Source organism: Somniosus microcephalus, chromosome 2, assembly GCF_052327205.1.
Source record: "Somniosus microcephalus isolate GS21.2 chromosome 2, FLI_Smic_1.0, whole genome shotgun sequence".
Classification (NCBI taxonomy): domain Eukaryota; kingdom Metazoa; phylum Chordata; class Chondrichthyes; order Squaliformes; family Somniosidae; genus Somniosus; species Somniosus microcephalus.
Window position 1 is genome coordinate 142,939,663 of NC_140988.1, and position 16,679 is coordinate 142,956,341.

General features: G+C 49.0%; 1 protein-coding gene across 1 annotated transcript in view; it reads left to right on the forward strand.

Moving 5' to 3' along the window:
* The first annotated feature begins 3,172 nt into the window (after positions 1-3,172).
* anxa3a (annexin A3a) overlaps positions 3,173-16,679 on the forward strand; it is a 114,588-nt gene continuing 101,081 nt past the window's right edge. The window contains exon 1 of the mRNA XM_085963242.1: positions 3,173-3,394. The gene's annotated coding sequence lies outside the window, so the exon portion shown is untranslated. The remainder of the gene's footprint in view (positions 3,395-16,679) is intronic.

Below are 16,679 nucleotides of genomic sequence, written 5' to 3' on the forward strand. Positions count from 1 at the left end.
GAGAAAAAGATTGGTGAAGTCAAGCATAGGTCCCTTGCAGTCAGAATCAGGGGAATTTATAATGGGGAACAAAGAAATGGCAGACCAACTAAATTCATACTTTGGTTCTGCCTTTACAAAGGAGGACACAAATAACCTCCCAGAGATGCCGGGGAACATAGGGTCTGATGAAAGTGTGGAACTGAAAGAAATCAGTATTTGTAGGGAAATGGTGTTAGGAAAATTGATGGGACTGAAGGCCGATAAATCCCCAGGGCCTGATAATCTACATCCCAGGGTACTTAAGGAAGTGGCCCTAGAAATAGTAGATGCATTGCTGGTCATCTTCCAGAACTCGATAGACTCTGGAACAGTACCCATGGATTGGAGGGTAGCTACACTATTCAAAAAAGGTGGTAGAGAAAAAGCGGGGAATTATAGACCGGTAAGCCTGACATCAGTAGTGGGGAAAATGCTAGAGTCTATTATAAAAGATGTAATAGCAGAGCACTTGGAAAGCAGTGACAGGATCGGACAAAGTCAACATGGATTTACAAAAGGTAAATCATGCTTGACTAATCTACTGGAATTTTTTGAGGATGTAACTGGTAAAATAGATAAGGGAGAACCAGTGGATGTGGTGTATTTGGACTTTCAGAAGGCTTTCGATAAGGTCCCACATAAGAGATTAGCGTGCAAAATTAAGGCACATGGGATTGGGGGCAAGGTATTGACTTCGATAGAGAACTGGTTGGCGGACAGAAAGCAAAGAGTTGGAATAAACGGGTCATTTTCCGAGTGGCAGGCAGTGACTAGTGGGGTACCGCAAGGATCGGTCCTAGGACCCCAGCTGTTCACAATATATATTAATGATTTGGACGAGGGAATTGGATGTAATATCTCCAAATTTGCAGATGACACAAAGCTGGGTGGGAGGGTAAGCTGTGAGGAGGATGTCGTGAAACTCCAGTACGATTTGGACAGGTTGGGTGATTGGGCAGAAACATGGCAAATGCACTATAATGTGGATAAATGTGAGGTTATCCACTTTGGTGGCAAAAACAGGAAGGCAGATTATTATTTGAATGGCAATAGATTGGGGGAAGGGGAAGTGCAAAGAGATCTGGGTGTTCTTGTGCACCAGTCGCTGAAGGTAAGCATGCAGGTGCAGTAGGCGGTTAAGAAGGCAAATAGTATGTTGGCCTTCGTAGCAAGAGGGTTCGAGTACAGGAACAAGGATGTCTTGCTACAGTTGTACAGGGCCTTGGTGAGACCGCACCTTGAGTATTGGGTGCAGTTTTGGTCGCCTTACCTGAGGAAGGACGTTCTTTCTATGGAAGGAGTGCAGCGAAGATTCACCAGGCTGATACCTGGCATGGCAGGAATGACGTATGAGGAGAGATTGTGTCGATTGGGCTTATACTCACTGGAGTTTAGAAGATTGAGAGGGGATCTCATCGAAACCTATAAAATTCTGTCAGGCCTGGACAGACTAGATGCAGGAAAGATGTTTCTGATGGCTGGGGAGTCCAGAACCATGGGTCACAGTCTAAGGATAAGGTGTAAGCCATTTAGGACTGAAATGAGGAGGAATTTCTTCACCCAGAGAGTGGTGAACCTGTGGAATTCTCTGCCACAGAGGGCGGTGGAGGCCAGGTGATTAAATATATTCAAGAGTTGGATATATTTCTTAAGGCTAAAGGGATCAAGGGATATGGGGAGAAGGCAGGGACAGGGTACTGAATTTGGATGATCAGCCATGATCTCATTGAATGGCGGGGCAGGCTCGAAGGGCCGAATGGCCTACTCCTGCTCCTATCTTCTATGTCTATGTCTATGCCTAGGAGATTGAAGGAGTATACATGCATTAGGCATGGAAATCCAACCAGATCTACTGCACAGGTAGATATAGGGCAGTGGGAGTTAACTTCCATAAAAAGTAGGTGCTCAAACCGCTTAAAGAAGTGAGTGACATCAATGTGCCTGCAAAGATATTTACAGTGGTCTCAAATTTGTAACAGAGGGCTTGAATTATCTGCTTAATTGAGCAGTGATTGGCAGATCGACAGACTCCTGGATTGTCCTCAAAAGCTGGCCTGTGACATGGGCATTGAGGGTAGTGGTGACATTCAGTGCAAGCTCTATTGCCATGGTAGATGGTGACTGTATCTGCAGATCTTCACGAATCAGCCAGCACACCCCAGTCAGAGGCTTCCTGCTGAGCCTGAGCCTCATCGTGCAGTGGTTCTCCATCACGCCCAAGTAACTGACTTTGCTGCAGTACATTCACTCCCCGGGGTTGCGTATTTTACAGGTGGTGTGCCTTATACCTCTCGACAGCCCTGAGCTGACCTCTTCCCACAGTTGCTGCTGCACCATGGTATAGCAGACAGAACTCACTCGACGCAAAATGTGCAATTGAAAAATCTCTACACAATTCATTGTGACAATGCTGTGCCAAACCATTCAACTCCTGCAATTCCTTTTTAGTGCTTATTCTCAATCTAAATGGGAGCAATTAAGTATTCTCTTTGATTTACCTCAAAGATGAAAATGACACATCTTTCTTAATAGACCCTTAGCAAGCTTTATTTAAAAACTATTTTATTACACCCACTTCAGGATATATGGAAACTGAAGCTAGTAATAGAGGAAGAAAACTGTGTAACTAGTTTTCCTTCCTTGTTTAGTCCTTTTTAAATTAAACTTCACACATGAAGGAACATATCTCCCAAAGTCTGTATTTTTAAAAATTTCTATGTACTTCAGTAAATGTGCTGTTTACAGCTGCAATTCTCCCTACTTTGCACATTCTTACTTGCAAGTGTTTACAGGTGAACATTCAAAGTTAAAACATTGAAATATTTAATAGTTGACAGGAAATATCTGATCATGATCTTGAAACACTAGCGATGAGTCGGGGCAATAATTGTATTTATATAAATATAGCATTTTTAGAATTACGGGTTCAGGGTCATCTCTAATAAATACGAGTATGTGTACACGTTGACAAATATAGGTGAGGTGTATGCTGAATGGATTTTTATTCAATTTTTAGTTTTATTGCAGTAGGCGGAATTTCACCAAAAAAGAAAACATTCCTACTTTAATTAGTAGCTGAACCTCACTAAAGAGTGTGCTCTGTGTGATTTTGTGGAGCCTGTAGAATTGCAGCTGTGGCGAACATCCCTCCTCTTTGATGCGGCTATGAAATAAGCCTGTAATTCTAGACCAAGGCGGGCAATTCGGTAACTCTTCTTATAAAACCACAAAAACAGACTGCAATGTCCAGACTGCATCATTTCCCCCAGTGACTGTGTATATAAAGCCGGCTCGGAGCAAATTGATCCCCTGGATTCCACAGCGCTTCTGCTTTCTGTCGCGACTGAGGGGGAAGGGTCACTCAAAGGTTAAGGTAAAAATAAGATATATAGATTTGTAAAATTAACAAAATTGTTGCACTGTTTTGATGAAAGATTTCCTTTGGACACATGTAAAGAGAATACTGAAATCTTAAAGGTTAGTAAATCATTAAGCCCTGGACGGTTGCTGTAAACACAGAAATTGTGTAACTTCCCGTTACAGGACAACAGCTTGATTGACATGGAGATAAGTTTGTGAACAAGTTTTTAACTTGGTTGATATTTAGATTTATGGTTAAACATATTTTTTATTAAATATTAATAATGGTAGAAATAGTAGAAAAATATAACTTGTACACAGTAAGTTATATAATAATAATTTTTGCTTTACTAAGTGCACTGCCTCAGTCCACAGAGGGGTGGGATGGCAGTGTTGGTAAAGGATTCTATCGTTGTGCTAGAAAGTAAGGATGTCCTTGGGAGTTGTGTCAAGTCAGAATCCATATGGTTAGAGTTAAAAAATGGCAAAGGAAATGGTACGATTCTGTGTGTGCATTACAGCCCACTAAACAGTTGGGATGAGATCTGCATACAGGCTGGAGAGATGTATAGGAACAGCAGGGCGATTGGGTGATTTCAACTATCGCAAGATAGATTGGCATTAAGATAATGCATGTGGTCAAAGTGGACAACATTTTGTAGAATGCATCCAGGACTGCTTCCTAGATCACTATATTAATACTCCAATAACAAAAGAAGCATTGCTTGGTTTTAGTTCTGGGAAATGAAGTTGGGCAAGTAATTAGCAGGTAGGCAGCATCTGTGGAGAGAGAAACAGAGTTAACATTTCAGGTCGATAACCTTTCATCAGAAGTGGGAAAAGTTAGAGATGTAACAGATTTTAAGCAAGTGCAGGGTCAGGGAAAGGGGGAGCGAGGAAAGAACAAAACAGAAGGTCAGTGATAGGGTGGAAGGCAGGTGTGATTAAATGACAAAATGTCTGATTGTACAAAGCAAAAGGAGATGGTAATGGGACAAGTAAAGAAACAAAAGATGAATCCAGAAGAGGTGTAAATGGGGATGGCAGAACCATCAACAGCTGCCATCTGAAAAAGTAGGGGCAGAGGTTATTATTGAACTCAGGAAATTGTTGAACTCAGTGTTGAGTCCAGAAGGCTGTAAAGTGCCTAATCGAAAGATAAGGTGCTGTTCCTCGAACTTACATTGAGATTCGTTGCAACAGTGTAAGAGGCCAAGGATAGAGATGTCAGAGTGGGAGTGGAGCAGAGAATTAAAGTGACAGGTGACCGGAAGTTTGTGTTATGCTTATGGACTGAATGGAGGTGTTCCACCCAATCTGCATTTGGTCTCCCCAATGTACAGGAGACCACAGCGAATACAGTATACTAAATTGCAAGAAGTACAGGTAAATTGCAGTTTCACCTGGAAGGAGTGTTTGGGGTCCTGGACAGTGGGACGGAGGAGGTAAAAGGGCCTTTTAAAAGGGACTGAGGCATTTACTGCTCCATGCAGGTGGCCATCCTTTCCATGGAACAGCACATCATTGCATCGCCTGCGACAGGGTAGTGCTCAAGTTGGAGATGGACTCCTCCATTCTCTGCTCATTTACAGACATCGCAGCTGCAAAATATGCCAGAGCCTCCTGCAATTGTTGCTGCCCCTCCAGTGTCACCCTCTTTCTCGATGGCCCCAGAGTCTCAGCATCTGCATGCAGCTCAGCAGAGCTTGAAGCATCCTGCGCCCTCCGCCTTGGAGTTTCCACTGCTGTCCCTGTCTCTTGCTCACTTGTGAAGTGTGAGACACCAGGTGACAACACTACTCTATTTCGCAACAACCAACCGAGGTGCATATCTGCACTGGTGCTGGCTGTGCTTGAGTCTGCTGACGGTGCACCCTCAGAGGCTGGAGGTTCCTCTGAGGAGTTGTCCTCCTCCTCCAGCTGGACAGTGGGGGGGAGTGGGGTGGGGCACTTGATAGGCCTGTGGGAGAGTAAAGAGATTAATTAGAAGTGTTATATTAAGAATGGGTAACGTTACCATTATGCACATGATGGCATTTCACTGGCTGCTGACATCAGTCACCATATGAATGACTGCTGTATGCCATGTGGCTTTATGAGATGTAATTCTGTCACCAGGTTCCTGAGATGTCCCCCTCTCTCCATCTTCCACTGCCAGCAACTCTGCAACTCCAGAGATCTCCAGGGCCTTCTCCTCTGCTGGAGTCAGTTGGGTGAATACTGGAGGTCCACCTCCGGTTCTCTGCCTCTCCCGCATGTTCTAGGCTCTTTTCTCCTGCAAGGAGGGAAAGAAGAGGTTGAGTGAGAATGATGGAATGAGTATAAGGAATGGATGGGCTACATCTGTAGAGGGTGACTATGAGGGAGTGTGGTGCCAATGCCAAATTGCCTCCTTGTGTGTTGTTAGTTGGTATGATTGCATTAGGATGAGGGTGAGTGTGAGGGGTGGTTAGTCAGATGGGGATGTGAGTATGTACGTAGAGATAGAGGGATGGGTGGATGCGCAAGGTATGTTGGTGTGAGTAATGATGTGCAGGATTGGCTTGGGAAGGCAGAGTGTGGGGATGTGGTGACAGGCACTGTTGCGTCCGTGTATAATAAGACACAGACTGCGGAGAACGGTGCAACAGGTGTTTACTCAATGTGGCTCACAGTGGAACTGATCTGTACAGATTACTACTCAGGGCTATATACAGGTGTGGTCACTGCCGATACTGCAGTATACATGAGCTGTAAAAGATAGTTCCCCACTTAAAGGTATATACATTACAATTCCTCCCCTTTTAGATTAACAGTACCATAACACTAATTTAACAATTAAATATCAAACTAATTACAATTAACACATTTAACATGCAACATTAGCTGAAAATAGTCTATTTATATATTCAGTCTTTGGGGAGGCTTCCTGATCCTTTCTGGATAGCACCTTTCCCAAGTGTCTTGCTCTTGGTGCGGAGGCGATTCTGGCCCCCTGTCGTCGGTTGGTTCATCAGCTTCCGATGCTACTGTTTCTGGGGTAGATGCGACCTGTACTTCGGGTTCATCACCAGGTACGTATGGGCGAGGCATGGGGTTTACTTGTTCCTGTGGCTCTAGGATCTGGTCAGCATGGCGTCTCACGATGTTCTCCCCAACGTCCACTGTGTACATTAGTGGGCCCTGCCATGTGCATATCGTTCCTAGCTGCCATTTTTCTGTTCGGTAGTCACGGGCCAAGACTGGTTGCCCTACCTTGAAGCTCCTTGTTGGCTTCTCATGGATGTGCTGGAATTGCTTACTCTCAACATCTCTTCGTACGTTTGGTCTGAGCAAATCCAGGCGAGATCTTAACCTTCGGTTAAAGAACATCATGGCTGGGGCCTGGTTGGTGACTGCATGTGTCGCATTCCGGTAGGCGAACAGGAAATTGTCCACCTTGTGCTGCAGTGGAATGTTGTCATTGTACATAGCCTTTATTGCCTTCTTAAAGGTTTGTACGAACCTCTCAGCCAATCCATTTGTGGCTGGATGATATGGGGTGGATGTGTAATGCCTTACCCCATTCTTTTTCAATAACCTCCGGAACTCTTCGGACACAAACTGTGGTCCGTTGTCGGAGCAAATCTGTTCTGGCAAGCCATTCCTGGCAAAAATGGTCCGTAGGACTGCAATAGTTTTCTCCGTGGTGGTGGAGGACATTTTGATGACCTCAGACCATTTCGAGTGCGCATCCGCGGCTATTAAAAACATTGAGTCCATGAATGGACCAGCAAAATCAATATGCACCTGTTGCCATGGAGATGAGGGCCACTCCCATGGGTGTAGAGGGGCCTGTGGTGGTGCATTTTGGACTTTCTGGCATCCTGAGCAACTCTTGGTCAGGTCCTCAATTTGTTTATCGATTCCCGGCCACCACACATAAGCCCTGGCAAGGCTTTTCATTTTTACCCCTCCCAGATGACCCTCATGAAGCTCATTGAGCACTCTATCCCTTAACTTGGGTGGAATTACCACTCGGGAGCCACACATCAAGGTCCCCCCGCACACTGACAGCTGTTCTCTCCTTGGCGAGAATGCTGGCAACAGTGAGTCGCCATGTGCTGGCCATCCCTTCACCGTCAAATCGTATACCCGAGACAGTGTCGGGTCATTTTGGGTTTCCTTTTCGATACAAGCGTTAGTTACCGGTAGGTATCCAACTATAGTCGAATGGAATATTTCGACAGGATCCACTGCTGGTGCTTCCTCCGCAGTAGGCCGTGGCAGGCGTGATAGCCCATCAGCATTTCCATGCTGTTTCGTGCCCTTATATTCAATCTCATAGTGGTGCGCCCCTAGAAAAAGTGACCATCTTTGTAGTCGTTGCGCAGTCATCACCGGAACGCCCTTCTTTGGATTAAAAATGGAGACAAGAGGCTGGTGATCAGTCAGCAAGGTGAATTTCTGCCCGTGCAGATAGTGATTGAACTTTTTCACTCCCCACACTAGGCTGAGGGCCTCCCTGTCAATCTGGGCGTAGTTATGCTCGGCTGAGGTTAGTGATCGTGACGCAAAGGCTATTGGCCTCTCTGAGCCGTCCGAGAATTTGTGCGACAGCACCGCTCCAATGCCGTAGGGTGACGCATCACATGCCAACCGAATTGGTAATGCTGGGTTGTAATGGGCCAATACCTCTTTCGATGTGATTAGTGCTTTGCTCTTCTGGAAAGCTCATCTACATTCGTCACTCCACTTCCATGGCACCCCAGTTTGCAGTAGGGTGTTCAGTGGGTGTAGTATTGTAGACAAATTTGGCAAGAACTTATGGTAGTAGTTTACCAGCCCGAGGAACGACCTCAGTTATGACACATTTTCCGGTGCTGGAGCCTTGACTACTGCCTCAATCTTCTCTGGGGACTTATGTAACCCCTCTTTATCGATAACGTGGCCACAATACGAGATCTGTTTTCTAAAAAACTCGCATTTGGGGCGGTTAGCTCGGAGCCCATATTCCTGCAATCAAGTGAGCACCTGCTCCAGGTTGGCAAGGTGATCACTGTCATTTTCGCCCGTGACCAGGATGTCGTCCAAATAACACTGGGTCCCTGGAATCCCTTGCAGGACTTGTTCCATTGCCCTCTGACAAATAGCCGGAGCTGATGCTACCCTGAATACCAGCCGGTTGTATTGGTAGAGACCTTTATGGATGTTGATTGTGAGGTATTTTTTTGATGCTTCTTCTACCTCCATTTGCAGATACGCCTGGGCCAGATCAATCTTAGTGAAGCGTTTCCATCCAGATAGCGAGGCAATAATATCTTCAATCCGCGGAAATGGATATTGTACGGTGTGAAGGACCGGGTTCACTGTTACCTTAAAGTCCCCACGGATGCGAACCTTCCTTGGTTCCCCAGGCGTGCTGCTCAACGACTTTTTCATCACAGGGACGATGGGTGTAGCCCACTCGCTCCAGTCTACCTTGGACAGTACACCTGAACATTCCAGACTCTCCAGCTCTGCCTCGACGGCTGGGCGGATCGCATAAGGTACCGGTCTGGCCTTAAAAAATTTTGGGCTTGCGTTTTCTTCAATTTTAATCGTCGCTGTCATGCCTTTTAGTGTTCCGAGTCCTTGCTGGAACACTTCTTTCGCATCAGTTAGGATCTTTGACAGTCGCCCAGGTGTGACGTCGTCATCCTTTTTTCAGCCACAGTCAGTGCCTGTATGGAATGCCAATCCAGTTGTATTTTCCGGATCCATTCACGTCCCAGTAATGGTGGTCCTCCATCTTGTATTACATACAGGTCTAGTTTTGGTGTTTCCTTACCGTTATATATAACGGTCACCCTTATTTTTCCTTTGGGGTAGACTTTTTGCCCCGTGTACGTCTTCAAAATAATTTTTGTGTCTCTCAAGGGTATGTGTGAGAATAGCCGCTCATAGTCCTGTCGGCTTATGACTGTTAGGGCTGATCCTGTGTCCAATTCCATCTTTACCTGGACTCCTGCTATCTTGAGAGTGACCCAAATGGTTCGGTGATCCTCCGTTGTGATCACATTATGTAGTTTCAGACAACTCAGTTCCCTGCCTTTGGAGTCGTTATCACTCTTTTGTTCGTCTGAACTATTCTCCGTCATCTTATGTACCTTCTTGTACTTTTCTTTGGTAGGTTTCTTATTGCTGGTTTTCTTTCCTGACCTGCAGACTCGTGCTATGTGTCCTACTTTTCCACACTGTCTGCACACTTTGTCTTTGAACCAGCAATTATTCTGGTCGTGTGTTGTTCTGTCGCAGCGATAGCACTTCTCTGTTCCATATGACATTTCGTTTGTGCCATATTCTTGCGGTCTCTGTTGTATCTCTGTAGCGTCCCATGCTGCTGCTTCATATGATACCGTAATGCTGAAAGCCTTTTCCAGCGTAAGGTCCTTTTCAGATAAAAGCCGTTTCTGGGTTCCTTCACTTTGAAGCCCACACACAAACTTGTCCCTTAAGGTATCTGCCAGTCCCGCTCCAAACTGGCAGTGTTTCGATAGTTTGTGCAGTTCTGTTAAATAATCAGCATTGCTTTCATCCTTATGCTGGTTCCGTTTGTGAAACTTGAATCTTTCTGCTATCAGCAGCGGTGTGGGGTTTAAATGTTCCTTTAGTATCGTTACTATGTCTTCAAAACTCTTTTCCATTGGCTTCGTTGGGGTTACTAGATTTCGTAATAAGCCATACGTCTTTGCACCCATTAAATTTAACAATACCGACGCTTTCTTGTCATCTGACACCTCATTTGCCTTGCAGTACACCTCTATTCGTTCGACATATGTAGTCCAATCTTCGACTTCATTGTCAAATGCGGTGATACTGCCACTCTTTGGCATTTTGGGTGTGGTTTCAAATGGCGTCTCCCAATGGCTTAAAATGGCATCTCCCGCGCTTTCCTTCCTCCCCCGCTGCTGCCAACGCTGCTCCCGGCGGTTCTCGTGGCAATGGCGGCGCCCTGTAGGTTTCGCGTGCTTCTCCTGTGCTGCTGCCAATGCCGCTCTCGGCGGTTCTCGTGGCAATGGCGGCGCCTCGCGGGTTTCTGCGCGTCTCTCTCTCCCTCTCTCCGACGCTGCTCGGCCCTTTGCTGTGCCGCTCGGTCGGGCTCTAGCCCGCCACTGTCCGGGAAGGGTCTGCGCACCTGTTACCAGCCCGTTTCGCTGGACCACCTCAACTGGAAAGCCAAGCCTGGCTCTCAACAGCCTCCCCCACAATTCTCAAGTCTCTGCTGGATGACTGGGCGGTTGTCCGTGGTCGACGCCTGAGTCTCTGGCCTTGACCTCCAATCCACTGATCTCCAGGAACGAATCCCCGGGAGGTGATGCAGAGTTGCAGGTAGGTTCGAACTTGCCTCGTCGCCAATGTTGCGTCCGTGTATAATAAGACACAGACTGCGGAGAATGGTACAACAGGTGTTTACTCAACGTGGCTCACAGTGGAACTGATCTGTACAGATTACTACTCAGGGCTATATACAGGTGTGGTCACTGCCGGTACTGCAGTATACATGAGCTGTAAAAGATAGTTCCCCACTTAAAGGTATATACATTACAGGCACAGCAGGGATGAAGGTGTGTGTGGCTTTGCACTGACCTTTCCTGACCTCATGAGATCATTGAATCGTTTCCTGCACTGAATCCAGCTCCTCCTGACCACATCCCTGCTGCTGACCCTTTTGGTGTCTTTGGGAGGTCTCTTGCGCCTATCTGCAGGGACCTCCCTGCGTGCTCTAACTGTCTCCACCAGAGTATGCAGGGATGCATCAGAAAATCGGGGTGCAGCCCTCTGCCTTTGATTATCCATCATTGATCATTTAGAACAGTACTCAGACCATTGTTTTTTACCTTCCACACTCCTCTAGCAACCTGCAAATGGGTTGTGTGCAAGGCTGCTTTAAATATCGGCGCTGGAAACGAGTCATCAATGATGTCATCAGACCTGCTCCATTTAATTGGGCTGGGAAACGTGCATGACTGAGTTAAGTGGGGCCATTAAATTAAAGTCGCCCTGAGGAACGCGCTGAGCAGAACATCGGGTTCCTGACCCGCTACGCAGCCCGCACCCATCTGAGCCAACTCCATGGTAAAAATTCCAGCCATGGTTTATGGACGCCTTTGCAAACATACAGTTTAATCTACCCTTAGCTTTCTGAAATGTCCTTCCTCTAATGATTTTAAGTTAATCTTTGCAAACTGTTTTTGCAAGTTTATTGCTGCCATTTTCTTTAATTCAATTGGTAGAAATTGTGGGGTGAATTTTCACTTTTATTGCTGGACAGAAAATGGATGGTGATGGATCAACCTCCCATTTTACAATGAAAAATGGGCGCCAATCTGCTGCAGCCCATTTTCGTCCCGGCGCTACAAGTAAAAATTCGCCCAATGTTTAAATCTTATCCTTTATTTTGAATTTTTCTACCCTACTTTTGGGCCCCTTCACAACATGCACATGGAATGATGGGTAAATGTCCACCATTTCTGTTTTCAGTGAGGTGCTATGAAGTCCATGAGACTAGAGTCCGAGGTGCAGACACTGTGGGGCATCAGGGAATTACCTGGATACTTTGATCCAGGAGACAGTCACACCTCTTAAGTTAGGTAGTGGTACAGGTTAGTGGTGAGGGACAGGAGGGTGTGACTGCAACTCAAGCAGGTAAGGGGACCCCAGGTGCAGTGCTGGATGAGTCTCGGCCTTTATCCTTATCCAACAGGTATGAGGTACTTGCTGCCTATGTGGATGAGGGAAAAGTCTGCAGGGTGGATGAGCAAAGTGATGCGCCATCAATTACTCAAAAGACTGAGGTTAAGCGAGTAACAACCAGGCTTTTATTAACTAAAGAATGAAGGTCTAGTCTCGAGTGGTCGACCCGTCCAGAATACTAAGGGACTGGGAGGTAGTCACTTATATACCTGGAATAATGGGAGGAGTCAGCCGAGGCATGTCCAGACCTGTACCTAGTGGAATACACATACACATACAGACAGGTATAACAGTGGTTTACCACATTCACCCCTTGTTTAAAAATGAGTCCGGCGGGGTGAAGTGTATTTAAAAGTTCGTGTATTGGAGTCTCTCCGGAGGTCTTGTCTGCCGCTGTGATCGACGTGGCGACGGCAGGGGTGGTGGAGCTTCCGGCGTCGCGTCCCGTGTAGGCTGGGGCACTGGAGTGTAGTCCTCGTGGGTGACGGTCCAGGGCGAGCCGGCTGCTGGGGTTGGATATCGGGTCGTGGGGGAGGGTGGTAATGGGTAGTGGGTTACAGCGGTCCCCGAGGGTGTCGTGGGGGGGGGTGGTAATGGGTAGTGGGTTACAGCGGTCCCCGAGGGTGCGAGGTCTCGTATGGAGACTGTGTCCTCCCGCCCGTCCGGGTACGCAATGTAAGCGTACTGGGGGTTGGCGTGGAGGAGGTCGACCCTCTCGACCAGGGGGTCCGTTTTATTGGTCCTCACGTGTCTTCTCAGTAGTACCGGCCCTGGGGACGTCAGCCATGGCGGTAACGCTGTCCCCGATGTGGACTTCCTTGGGAAGACAAACATTTTCTCATGAGGGGTGGCATTGGTGGCAGTGCAGAGCAGTGACCGAATCGAGTGGAGTGCATCGGGGAGCACCTCCTGCCAGCGGGAGGTTGGAAGGCCCCTAGACTTTAAGGCTAGTAGGGCGGCCTTCCAAACTGTTGCATTCTCTCTTTCCACCTGTCCGTTCCCCCGGGGGTTGTAACTGGTGGTCCTGCTTGTGGCTATACCCCTAGCGAGCAGGTACTGGCGGAGTTCGTCGCTCATAAACGATGAGCCCCGGTCGCTATGGATATAGCTGGGGAAACCGAACAGGGTGAAGAGGCTGTTCAGACATTTAATGACCGTGGCACTGGTCATGTCCAGGCAGGGGATAGCGAACGGGAAACGGGAGTACTCGTCAATGATGTTGAGGAAGTACACATTGCGGTCGGAGGAGGGGAGAGGCCCTTTAAAATCGACGCTCAGGCGTTCGAAAGGGCGAGTGGCTTTTATCAGGTGGGCTCTGTCTGGTCTATAGAAGTGCGGTTTGCACTCAGCGCAGACTTGGCAGTTCTTGGTCATGGTCCTGACCTCCTCGATGGAGTAAGGCAGGTTGCGGGCCTTGATGAAGTGGAAGAACCTGGTGACCCCCGGGTGGCAGAGGTCATTGTGGAGGGCCCTCAGCCTATCGATCTGCGCGCTGGCGCAGGTGCCACGCGATAGGGCATCTGGGGATTCATTGAGCTTCCCAGGCCGGTACAAGATCTCGTAATTGTAGGTGGAAAGTTCGATTCTCCACCTCAAGATCTTGTCATTTTTGATTTTGCCCCTCTGCTTGTTGTTGAACATAAAAGCAACTGAACGCTGGTCAGTGAGCAGGGTAAATCGTTTTCCGGCCAGGTAGTGCCTCCAATGACGCACAGCCTCCACAATAGCCTGGGCCTCCTTCTCGACCGCGGAGTGGGTTCATGAGAGGAATGCCACAGGTCTCCCCGCCTGATTAAGGGTGGCGGCCAGAGCGAAGTTGGACGCATCGCTTTCCACCTGGAAGGGGATGGATTCGTCCACTGCGTGCATGGTGGCGTTGGCAATGTCCTCCTTGATACGGTGGAAGGCCGAGCGGGCCTCTGCCATCAGGGGAAAAGAGGTGGATTTGATCAGCGGACGGGCTTTGTCTGCATAGTAGGGGACCCACTGGGCGTAGTAGGAAAAAAACCCTAGGCACCTCTTCAGAGCTTTTAGGCAGTGGGGCAGTGGGAGTTCCATAAGGGGACGCATCCAGTCCGGGTCGGGACCGATGACCCCGTGTTCCACAACACAGCCAAGGATGGCGAGGCGGTCTGTGCGGAATATGCACTTCTCCTTGTTATATGTCAGGTTCAGGAGTTGGGCGGTGCGGAGGAATTTCTCGAGGTTTGCGTCATGGTCCTGCAAGTCATGGCCGCAGATGGTCACATTGTCTAGGTAAGGGAAAGTGGCCTGCAGCGCGTTTTGATCGACCATCCGGTCCATCTCCCTTTGGAAGACGGAGACCCCGTTGGTAACGCCAAAGGGAACCCTAAGGAAGTGATAGAGGCGGCCGTTTGCCTCAAAAGCAGTATACTGGCGGTCTTCGGGGCGGATGGGGAGCTGGTGGTACGCTGATTTCAGGTCAATGGTCGAAAAGATGCGGTACTGCGCGATCTGGTTGACCATGTCAGCTATGCGGGGGAGTGGGTAGGCGTCCAGCAGGGTGTAGCGGTTTATTGTTTGGCTGTAGTCGATGACCAGGCGTTGTTTCTCGCCGGTCTTAACGACCACAACCTGGGCTCGCCAGGGGCTGGAGCTGCCCTCAATAATCCCCTCCTTCAGGAGCCGCTCCACTTCGGCTTTGATGAAAACCCTGTCCCCGGCACTGTATCGCCTGCTCTTTGTGGCGATGGGCTTACAGTTGGGGGTGAGGTTAGCAAACAGTGGGGGGGGTGGGACTCTGAGTGTGGAGAGGTTGCATCTGGTGCGCGGCGGGCAATTTGGAGGCTGCTGGCTGCGGACGCCATCGTAACGCTTTTGAGGTGGCACTGGAAATCCAACCCCAGTAGAACGGCAGCGCAAAGTTGGGGCAGGACCAGGAGTTTAAAATTATTGAACACAGTCCTGTCTGCTACTAGTGTTACCACGCAGTAGCCGCCAATGTCCGCTGACTGGGACTCGGCGGCCATAGAAATCCGCTGGTGCGCAGGCAGGACTGGGAGAGAGCAACGCCGCACCGTGTCGGGGTGGATGAAGCTCTCTGTGCTCCCGGAGTCAAAAAGGCAGTTTATTGCATGGCCGTTTACCTTAACGTCCATTTTGGACCGAGCTAGTTGGTGCGGTCTCGTTTGGTCCAGCGTAACAGAGGCCAGCGTAGGGGTCGGTGTGTCGCTGCGGGTATCAGATGGGGGGGGTGGTTGGCGGCCTGCTGCGTCCCGGCTGGTGTCCAAGATGGCGGCGTCCATGATTCCCATGTGGCTGGAGTCGTCCAAGATGGCTGCTGCTGTGGTGGTTCGCACATGGCTGGGGAGGCCCAAGATGGCGGCCCGCACGGCCCACACGCGGCGCTGTTGGGGGCCCAAGATGGCGGCTCGCACGGCCCACACGCGGCGCTGCTGGCGTTCGGGGTGGCTTTGGCCTTGCAGACGCTAGCGTAGTGTCCCTTTTTCCCGCAGCCCGAGCAGGTCGCATTCTTCGCCGGGCAGCGTGCTCTGGGGTGTTTGGCCTGGCCACAGAAGTAGCATTTCTGGCCTTGGGATACTGCTGTCTGGCTTTGGGACTCTGCTGCGGTGGTTGGGCCGTTGTTGGGCTGTGGCTGGGGTGGCACGGTGCTATGGGGCTGTCCTACCGTGTCCCAGGTTGTCGTTCCCCGAGGCGTCCACGGTGCAGAGGAGTAGGCATCCATGCCCCGGTAGGCTGTGTCCAGCGTTAGTGCGATTTCGGAGGCTTTGTCGAGGGTGAGGTCACTCTGCTCCAGCAGTCGCTGTCGGGTGTAGTTGGACCTGTGGCCCGCTACGAAGGCATCCCGGATCAGTTCCTCCGTGTACTTAGTGGACGTTACCGCCTTACACCCACAGGCCCGGCCAAGCACGGACAGTACTTGGAGGTATTCCTCAGTCGATTCCCCAGGTTGTTGCTTGCGACTCCCCAGGAGGTGCCTGGCTTAAACTTCGTTCACAGGGCGCGTGTACTGGGTCTTGAGGAGCTGGAGGGCGGCTGTGTACGAGGTCGTGTCCCGGATGACTGAGTACACTCGGTGGTTCACCTTGGAGATCAGGACAGACAGTTTGTTCGCATCCGTTACGACCGCAGTGGAGGCAGTCAGGAATGCCTCGAAGCACATGAGCCAGTGAGCAAACTTGGTGGAAGCGTCCGCTTCCCGACTGTCCAGGTCCAGGCATGCTGGTGTGAGGACCTTCTCCATTATAAAAAATTTAGTTAATAAAATTGATGCGCCATCAATTACTCAAAAGACTGAGGTTAAGCGAGTAACAACCAGGCTTTTATTAACTAAAGAATGAAGGTCTAGTCTCGAGTGGTCGACCCGTCCAGAATACTAAGGGACTGGGAGGTAGTCACTTATATACCTGGAATAGTGGGAGGAGTCAGCCGAGGCATGTCCAGACCTGTACCTAGTGGAATACACATACACATACAGACAGGTATAACAGTGGTTTACCACACAAACCGACCACGGCACCATGGTACAGGAGGCCAATCAAGTGGGGGGAGTGAAAAGGAACATAGTTGTGGTAGGGGACAGTATAGTCAGGGGCATAGATATTGTTCTCTGCAGCCACGAC